The sequence below is a fragment of the Salmo salar genome, chromosome ssa21 (assembly GCF_905237065.1).
Source record: "Salmo salar chromosome ssa21, Ssal_v3.1, whole genome shotgun sequence".
Taxonomy (NCBI): Eukaryota; Metazoa; Chordata; class Actinopteri; order Salmoniformes; family Salmonidae; genus Salmo; species Salmo salar.
Window position 1 is genome coordinate 6,570,495 of NC_059462.1, and position 8,867 is coordinate 6,579,361.

Sequence of the window (8,867 nt, forward strand, 5' to 3'; positions counted from 1 at the left end):
TCAACTCCTTGCCATGTTCTGCATGACAAGGAGTGGCAAGGAGTGGCATGATGGCACAAACTGAGTGGTACCCAGGCTAATGAATACCTGCTGACAGTGTAATACTGAATTATATAGTAATAAAGAGAGGCATCATGGCTCTATGGGAGGAGCAGTTTGGAGTTGCAATCCAGGTAAATTTGCTTGCATGCAGATTTGAAGAGGTCTGATTGGACAACATTGTTTCCTACACTAGAAAATACAGCTGTACTGGCACCATGTCACGTCCTGACCAGTGTAAGAGGTCATTTGCCATAGTAGAGTGGTCAGGGCGTGACAGGTGGTTGTTTTGGGTAGTTTTGGGGTTTTCTGTTTCTAGGTGGGATTGTTCTAGATATCTATTTCTGTGTTGTTTTGCATGTTTTGGCCGGGTATGGTTTCCAATCAGAGGCAGGTGTCTTTCGTTGTCTCTGATTGGAAGCCATACTTAGGCAGCCTGTTTTCCTTTGGGGTTTGTGGGAGGTTGTTTCCGTTTAGTCTAGTGTACCTGACGGGACTGTTATCGGTCATTTGTTGTTTTTTGTCAAAGTGTATTCATTAAAGGAAAAGAATGAGCACTATACACGCTGCGCCTTGGTCTCCTTTCAACGACTCCTGTGACACACCAACTGCTTCCTCACAGCGTAGTATACAGTCATTACCAAACCATACTTCATTGATTCCATCAGAGCTCAGGGAACTATCATATATATATATGATAGCTGTATTGTACAACTAGCTTGCACTGTCTTAAAGACGGTAGAAGATGTGGAAATATGTGTTTGTGTTCCGATAATCTTTGAAATGCTCACACAATACCTTATTTTCTGTGAGAGGTAGCTAAAACCTCCTGGTCCTCCCCATTGACCTATAATGTGGCTCATTGCATGGATTATTGATAGTGTAACTAAGCCCAAGTACAGAGTTATAAAGCTAAGGAAAACTATTTAATAGAAGATGACATTACGGTGACATTCGCTTCTAAGAAAATCCTAGGTAAGGACTTTTGAGGATATAGCTACTGGTGTGAGGCATACAAATCCTAACACTGCTGTCAATGAGCTCAAGCAGGCTTTCCACATCCTCACCTTATGCTCACATCCTTCAATCTTTGTCAATTAATTTCACGTCACCAGACAGAGGAGCTGAGGGATATAGAAAACATCAGATCAGCCTGGATGTGTGGTAGCAGTTCTGTCTTCATTTTGATGTTCCGTAATTTGTTTTGCTGCTGTGGGTTTCTTTTTCTATGGCATGTTTTTAAAAAGCAGCTGAGGTAATTGAGATATATATATTTATAATTCTTTTCCACAAAAAACGTTGCTTTTTTGACTGAGAGCAAATACCTACAGCATGTGGATGGCAAAGGTGTAGTAAGTATGCAGCCCAGTCTCCCTCAATAAGATGCTGCTACCTTAAGCCCACTATACCAATGATGAGCTTTAGAGTGAAGTGCACTTAATGGTCTTAATTGATTTACATGAAGTAGTTTGGCCCATAATTGCCATGTAGACCACCAACAGCAACGTGAACTGAAAAACACATTAATCTAAAGCTGTGCTAAGCACCACAGGCGGTGTTGGTCCTCTGATACAATTAGCTGATTAATGTCTGAAAATGTGTGTTTGGGTGGGTAGTATCAGGCATGGAAGAGAACACAGCGGTCATTAACAATAGAACAGGCAGACTGCAACTGTTTATTTACCAAGGTTGCTCATTCACTTCTCTGTACACCTGTGTCTTAATTAATTCCCAGTGCTCCAAAGTCCTTAATAGACAAATTACGTGTCAAGTGCCAAGGGTGAATTCCGCTTCTATAGCTGACTTACTTATCCAAGCGCAACGGTGTGGTGTCATAGCAGATCCATCTTTTTTGATGGGCAAGATACTGCCTTTTGTCCCAAATTAATCACAATTACCAGTACTCTTACTGCCGCTCTGACCAAGTAATGGAGTTGGAGGCTGCAAATGATATCAGTAGCTGGGTGATCGGGGAGTATCTCCTATTAGCAGCCACAATGCACTCTTGTGTTCTAAGTGCAACTCCAGAACAACTGAAAGCCAACATCGGACGAACAGGGCAGAGGAGCATGTACAGGAGCTATTAAGTTAAGGAGCCATTACAGCACCATGTATGTGGATATGTATTTATTATGCATAAGATACAAAACTAACGCCACATGGGCTCCTAAAACTTCCACTGACTGTCACAGATCACCCCAGTACTGCTGCTCATTCCATTCACCTACGGTCTACGTCACCGGCCTTCTAGGTGTCACTGAACTGGATTCATTACCACCAACCCCGGACTGTCTTGTCTCATTACGCACACCTGGTTCCCATTCCCCCTGATTAGTATGTGTATATATGTGCCCTCTTTCCCAATTGTCCTTGTCGGTTATTGTTACCATGTCTGTTGGTCTTGTGAGCACCTGTACTGTTGTATCGGCCATGCTACGTGTTATTGTACACTTGTTTTATGGGTCTCGTCCCGTGTATTATTTAGAGGTTTACACCTCACTCTTTTGTTTGGATGGAGAAAATATAACCCCCTATTACGTATTCCTGCGCTTGTCTCCTATCATTATACAGTGTGACACCGACACATTAGGCCCTCCATTTATTTTCTACTCAGAGGCAATCAAAATCAAGTGTTGAAAGCCAGATGCAAAACCCAATACTGAAGGTCTCCAGACATCCAAAAGTTTACATTTACATTTACATTTAAGTCATTTAGCAGACGCTCTTATCCAGAGCGACTTACAAATAGGCATTCACCTTATGATATCCAGTGGAACAACCACTTTACAATAGTGCATCTAAATCTTTTAAGGGGGGGGGTTAGAAGGATTACTTTATCCTATCCCAGGTATTCCTTAAAGAGGTGGGGTTTCAGGTGTCTCCGGAAGGTGGTGATTGACTCCGCTGCCCTGGCGTCGTGAGGGAGCTTGTTCCACCATTGGGGTGCCAGAGCAGCGAACAGTTTTGACTGGGCTGAGCGGGAACTGTGCTTCCTCAGAGGTAGGGGGGCCAGCAGGCCAGAGGTGGATGAACGCAGTGCCCTTGTTTGGGTGTAGGGCCTGATCAGAGCCTGAAGGTATAGAGGTGCCGTTCCCCTCACAGCTCCGTAGGCAAGCACCATGATCTTATAGCAGATGCGAGCTTCAACTGGAAGCCAGTGGAGAGAGCGGAGGAGCGGGATGACGTGAGAGAACTTGGGAAGGTTGAACACCAGACGGGCTGCGGCGTTCTGGATGAGTTGTAGGGGTTTAATGGCACAGGCAGGGAGCCCAGCCAACAGCGAGTTTCAGTAATCCAGACGGGAGATGACAAGTGCCTGGATTAGGACCTGCGTCGCTTCCTGTGTGAGGCAGGGTCGTACTCTGCGTATGTTGTAGAGCATGAACCTACAGGATCGGGTCACCGCCTTGATGTTAGTGGAGAACGACAGGGTGTTGTCCAGGATCACGCCAAGGTTCTTAGCACTCTGGGAGGAGGACACAAGGGAGTTGTAAACCGTGATGGCGAGATCATGGAACGGGCAGTCCTTCCCCGGGAGGAAGAGCAGCTCCGTCTTGCCGAGGTTCAGCTTGAGGTGGTGATCCGTCATCCACATTGATATGTCTGACAGACATGCAGAGATGCAATTGACCGCCTGGTTATCAGAAGGGGGAAAGGAGAAGATTAATTGTGTGTCATCTGCATAGCAATGATAGGAGAGACCATGTGAGGATATGACAGAGCCAAGTGACTTGGTGTATATCGAGAATAGGAGAGGGCCTAGAACAGAGCCATGGGGGACACCAGTGGTGAGAGCGCGTGGTGCGGAGACAGATTCTCGCCACGCCGCCTGGTAGGAGCGACCTGTCAGGTAGGACGCAATCCAAGCGTGGGCCGCGCCGGAGATGCCCAACTCGGAGAGGGTGGAGAGGAGGATCTGATGGTTCACAGTATCAAAGGCAGCAGATAGGTCTAGAAGAATGAGAGCAGAGGAGAGAGAGTTAGCTTTAGCAGTGCGGAGAGCCTCCGTGACACAGAGAAGAGCAGTCTCAGTTGAATGCCCAGACTTGAAACCTGACTGATTAGGATCAAGAAGGTCATTCTGAGAGAGATAGCAGGAGAGCTGGCCAAGGACGGCACGTTCAAGAGTTTTGGAGAGAAAAGAAAGAAGGGATACTGGTCTGTAGTTGTTGACATCGGAGGGATCGAGTGTAGTAGAGATGAGGGCTCTATTCAATCAGATCCGCTTTAGCCAACATCTGCATGGCAGTTGTTTTGGCGGTCAGAGTTGGAACTGTCAAATCCAGAAGCTGCTCCCAGCATTATACCTGTAGAAGACATTGCCATTGGCTGCACGGAGTCGCGAGAAATCCAATGAAGCGTCGTTTACAAGTTCGAACACTGGAATGTGAGATGTAATCCACACCGTGATGAGACTGATATAACTCCTCATTATTAAGTTTCATTATTTTCAATTTAAGCTTCACTATCTCTATATAGCCTGCACTTTCTCGTTCTGTATTTTTAACATGAGTGGGACCGGTGTGGCTTCGTGACAATGATCACAAGAGCAGCTGCTTACTGATTTCACAGCTCTAACGCAGTTACACCTAAGACACCGGCAAAACATGAACTATGCGGGTGTCGGCTATCGCCGGTTAACACTTGATCTGATTGAATCTAGGCCTAATAGACAGTATATACGCTCAAATAATATTTGTGATCCCACTTTACAATAACTGTACCGAAGATATATTTACTGGGAACACATATGTGGTTCTGGATTTCACTCCAGCTGAGTGTCAGTTAACCTGTTAGGGCTAGGGGGCAGCATTTGCACGTCTGGATAAAAAAAATGTACCCGATTTAATCTGGTTACTAATCCTACCCAGTAACTAGAATATGCATATACTTATTATATATGGATAGAAAACACTCTAAAGTTTCTAAAACTGTTTGAATGGTGTCTGTGAGTATAACAGAACTCATTTGGCAGGCAAAACCCTGAGACATTTTCTGACAGGAAGTGGATACCTGATGTGTTGTATTGACTTTAAACCTATCCCATTGAAAAACACAGGGGCTGAGGAATATTTTGGCACTTCCTATTGCTTCCACTAGATGTCACCAGCCTTTACAAAGTGTTTTGAGTCTTCTGGAGGGAGATCTGACCGAACAAGAGCCATGGAACGATGATGTCCCATTAGACACCTGGCGCGCGAGTTCATGTTGGGTACCCTCGTTCCAATACGTTATAAAAGAGTATGCATTCGTCCACCTTGAATATTATTCATGTTCTGGTTAAAAAAGGCCCTAATGATTTATGCTATACAACGTTTGACATGTTTGAACGAACGTAAATATATTTTTTCCCCTCGTTCATGACGAGAAGTCCGGCTGGCTTAGATCATGTGCTAAGAAGACGGAGATTTTTGGACATAAATGATGAGCTTTTTTGAACAAAACTACATTCGTTATGGACCTGTGATACCTGGAAGTGACATCTGATGAAGAGAATCAAAGGTAATGGATTATTTACATAGTATTTTCGATTTTAGATCTCCCCAACATGACGTCTAGTCTGTATCGCAACGCATATTTTTCTGGGCGCAGTGCTCAGATTATTGCAAAGTGTGATTTCCCAGTAAGGTTATTTTTAAATCTGGCAAGTTGATTGCGTTCAAGAGATGTAAATCTATAATTCTTTAAATGACAATATAATATTTTACCAATGTTTTCTAATTTTAATTATTTAATTTGTGACGCTGACTTGACTGCCGGTTATTGGAGGGAAACGATTTCCTCAACATCAATGCCATAGTAAAACGCTGTTTTTGGATATAAATATGAACTTGATAGAACTAAAAATGCATGCATTGTCTAACATAATGTCCTAGGAGTGTCATCTGATGGAGATTGTAAAAGGTTAGTGCATCATTTTAGCTGGTTTTATGGTTTTGGTGACCCTGTCTTTGACTTGACAAAACATTACAAACAACTCTTGTAAATGTACTGTCCTAACATACTCTAAATTTATGCTTTCGCCGTAAAACCTTTTTGAAATCGTAAAACGTGGTTAGATTAAGGAGATGTTTATCTTACAAAGGGTGTAAAATAGTTGTATGTTTGAAAAATTTGAATTTTGACATTTATTTGGATTCAAATTTGCCGCTCTTGAAATGCACCTGCTGTTGATGGAGTGCACCACGGGTGGCACGCTAGCGTCCCACCTAGCCCATAGAGGTTAACCTGTTAGGGCTAGGGGGCAGTATTGACACAGCCGGATAAAAAACGTACCCGATTTAATCTGGTTACTACTCCTGCCCACTAACGAGAATATGCATATAATTATTGGCTTTGGATAGAAAACACCCTAACGTTTCTAAAACTGTTTGAATGGTGTCTGTGAGTATAACAGAACTCATATGGCAGGCCAAAACCTGAGAAGATTTCAAGCAGGAAGTGGCCTGTCTGACAATTTCTTCCCCTTCTTGATTATCTCTATCCATTACAGAGGATCTCTGCTGTTACGTGACACTTCCTACGGCTTCCATAGGCTCTCAGAGCCCGGGAAAAAGCTGAACGATATCGAGGCAGGCTCTGGCTGAAACACTTTATCGCTTTTGGCAAGTGGCCACTCAGAGTACTATGGGCTTAGGCGCGTGCCCGCGTCGACCGAATGCTTTCTTTTCCTTTGTCTGTTTACCTAAACGCAGATTCCCGGTCGGAATATTATCGCTTTTTTGTGAGAAAAATGGCATAAAAATTGATTTTAAACAGCGGTTGACATGCTTCGAAGTACGGTAATGGAATATTTAGATTTTTTTTGTAACGAATTGCGCCATGCTCGCCACCCTTATTTACCCTTTAGGATAGTGTCTTGAACGCACGAACAAAACGCCGCTATTTGGATATAACGATGGATTATTTTGGACCAAACCAACATTTGTTATTGAAGTAGAAGTCCTGGGAGTGCATTCTGACGAAGACAACAAAGGTAATAACATTTTTCTTATAGTAAATCTGACTTTGATGAGTGCTAAACTTGCTGGGTGTCTAAATAGATAGCCCTGTGATGCCAGGCTATCTACTGAGAATATTGCAAAATGTGCTTTCACCAAAAAGCTATTTTAAAATCGGACATATCGAGTGCATAGAGGAGTTCTGTATCTATAATTCTTAAAATAATTGTTATGCTTTTTGTGAACGTTTATCGTGAGTAATTTAGTAAATTCACCGGCAGTGTTCGGTGGGAATGCTAGTCACATGCTAGTCACATGCTAATGTAAAAAGCTGGTTTTTGATATAAATATGAACTTGATTGAACAAAACATGCATGTATTGTATAACATAATGTCCTAGGAGTGTCATCTGATGAAGATCATCAAAGGTTAGTGCTGCATTTAGCTGTGGTTTTGGTTTTTGTGACATTATATGCTAGCTTGAAAAATGGGTGTCTGATTATTTCTGGCTGGGTACTCTGCTGACATAATCTAATGTTTTGCTTTCGTTATAAAGCCTTTTTGAAATCGGACAGTGTGGTTAGATTAACCTGTTGGGTCTAGGGGGCAGCATTTGCACGTCTGGATAAAAAAATGTACCCGATTTAATCTGGTTACTAATCCTACCCAGTAACTAGAATATGCATATACTTATTATATATGGATAGAAAACACTCTAAAGTTTCTAAAACTGTTTGAATGGTGTCTGTGAGTATAACAGAACTCATTTGGCAGGCAAAACCCTGAGACATTTTCTGACAGGAAGTGGATACCTGATGTGTTGTATTGACTTTAAACCTATCCCATTGAAAAACACAGGGGCTTAGGAATATTTTGGCACTTCCTATTGCTTCCACTAGATGTCACCAGCCTTTACAAAGTGTTTTGAGTCTTCTGGAGGGAGATCTGACCGAACAAGAGCCATGGAACGATGATGTCCCATTAGACACCTGGCGCGCGTGTTCATGTTGGGTACCCTCGTTCCAATACGTTATAAAAGAGTATGCATTCGTCCACCTTGAATATTATTCATGTTCTGGTTAAAAAAGGCCCTAATGATTTATGCTATACAACGTTTGACATGTTTGAACGAACGGAAATATATTTTTTCCCCTCGTTCATGACGAGAAGTCCGGCTGGCTTACATCATGTGCTAACGAGACGGAGATTTTTGGACATAAATGATGAGCTTTTTTGAACAAAACTACATTCGTTATGGACCTGTGATACCTGGAAGTGACATCTGATGAAGAGAATCAAAGGTAATGGATTATTTACATAGTATTTTCGATTTTAGATCTCCCCAACATGACGTCTAGTCTGTATCGCAACGCGTATTTTTCTGGGCGCAGTGCTCAGATTATTGCAAAGTGTGATTTCCCAGTAAGGTTATTTTTAAATCTGGCAAGTTGATTGAGTTCAAGAGATGTAAATCTATAATTCTTTAAATGACAATATAATATTTTACCAATGTTTTCTAATTTTAATTATTTAATTTGTGACGCTGACTTGACTGCCGGTTATTGGAGGGAAACGATTTCCTCAACATCAATGCCATAGTAAAACGCTGTTTTTGGATATAAATATGAACTTGATAGAACTAAAAATGCATGCATTGTCTAACATAATGTCCTAGGAGTGTCATCTGATGGAGATTGTAAAAGGTTAGTGCATCATTTTAGCTGGTTTTATGGTTTTGGTGACCCTGTCTTTGACTTGACAAAACATTACACACAACTCTTGTAAATGTACTGTCCTAACATACTCTAAATGTATGCTTTCGCCGTAAAACCTTTTTGAAATCGTAAAACGTGGTTAGATTAAGGAGATGTTTATCTTTCAAATGGT